The sequence below is a fragment of the Otolemur garnettii genome, unplaced genomic scaffold (genome assembly GCF_000181295.1).
Source record: "Otolemur garnettii isolate 467f Iridium unplaced genomic scaffold, OtoGar3 scaffold00200, whole genome shotgun sequence".
NCBI lineage: Eukaryota > Metazoa > Chordata > Mammalia > Primates > Galagidae > Otolemur > Otolemur garnettii.
Genome location: NW_003852595.1, coordinates 922,567 through 924,167, shown reverse-complemented (window position 1 = coordinate 924,167; position 1,601 = coordinate 922,567). Strand labels below are relative to the sequence as shown.

At 38.9% G+C, this 1,601-nt stretch overlaps 1 protein-coding gene across 1 annotated transcript in view; it reads right to left on the bottom strand.

The window, feature by feature from the left end:
- Positions 1–1,601, bottom strand: part of LOC100953733 (caspase-4-like) — a 99,207-nt gene that overhangs the window by 58,413 nt on the left and 39,193 nt on the right. The window lies entirely within an intron of this gene.

The window sequence follows — 1,601 nt, the reverse complement described above, 5'->3', positions numbered from 1 at the left end:
ATCACCTAAGCCCAAGAGCTGGAGGTTGCTGTGAGCTGTGAGCTGTGACGCCATGGAACTCTACCTAGGGCAATAAAGTGAGACGCTGTCTGAAAAAAAAAAAAGCATTTGATATATGCAAAATTATATATTTTAAATGTTATAAAAATACCCACTAGTGTTTTTTTATTTTTTTGAGACAGAGTCTCACTCTGTTGCCCTAGGATAGAGAGCTATGGAGCTAGGGCTAGCTCACAGCAACTTCAGACTCCTAAGTTTAAGTGATCCTCCTGCCTTAGCCTCCCAAGTAGCTGGGAAATGCAAGCAGTTGGCACAACACCCAGATAATTTTTCTATTTTTAGTTGAGATGAGATCTTGCTCTTGCTCAGGAGGTCTCAGGCTGGTCTATAACCTGAGCTCAAGTGATCCTCCCACCTCAGCCTTCCAGAGTGTTAGGATTACAAGTTTGAGCCACCATGCTCATCCAAAAAAATCCACCAGTATTCTTATGGCTTATAGAAACATATGTATGTTTCTTCTAACAGAACAGTGGAAACCCTATACAAAAGTTTTTATTTCATTTCTGATACATGTTGTAAAAATTCTGTCTTCAGCTTACTAAGGAGTAAAGAAAAAATGAAATTAAATGGAACTATGGATTATTGTGCTTTAATCTTTTCTTTGTGTGCTATCATTTTCAGCATAAGTGTTTGGCTAATACAGGGAAGTAAAGTGAGTTAGAAAGGATGCATAAGAGCTCAATGGGCCTGGTGTCTGTTAGAACGCTGCTGTCTTCTTTGCATGTCTAAAATAAGTTCTGGTTCCTGGGGATAGCACCGCCTCTCACACATCTCAGCTCCCCAGGTAATCACATACTTTTGAGTGTGGCGCACATGTACTTTTCACTATCACAGAATTCCAGTGGGCTCATGACCCATTCCAGTTCAGGGAGATTCAGAACAGCCATGAATGACATATTGGCTACGGCCACACAGGACCAGGAGGAGCCACACTCCGTACCCCTGACTCGGGTTATTCTCTGGGCTGACCTTCTTACTCACCCATATTAATTTATGTTAAATTTCTATGAAGCAAATCTTTGACATATTACAAGAAAATAATACTAATATTAAAAGTAGTAGAGTGAGATTAGGTGCCTTGAGTAGGACAGCTTAGATTATGTGGATAAAATAGGAATAGAGTAGGAATGAATGAATTGTGATAATATAGAACACTTAGGTGCATACCTGTTGAATAGTCACATGTTTTATTCCTATAGCAATTGTGTATAGATGACGGTAGTTTCCAGAAAGGCACTGGCAGAATAAATGTGCAGGTGTATACCAGCAAGAGAAGGGTATGATTAAAAAAAAAACCCAAAAAACAAAAACAGAAAAGTTCATTCAGCTTCAATAAAAATCTTTGTTAAGTAGGAATCATAAAACCCAAAGAAAATTACTTTCTGCATGCATATGTAATATGCCATGTTTCAATGTCACGTATATTTTAACCACAAAGGACTAAAGGAAAAATTCCTTATGTGTGTGCATGCATGTGTATGTGTGTGTATGTGGGGAGTTGTGCCCCCTACCAAGAGCTTTAATAATCTTGTTCACGGCTC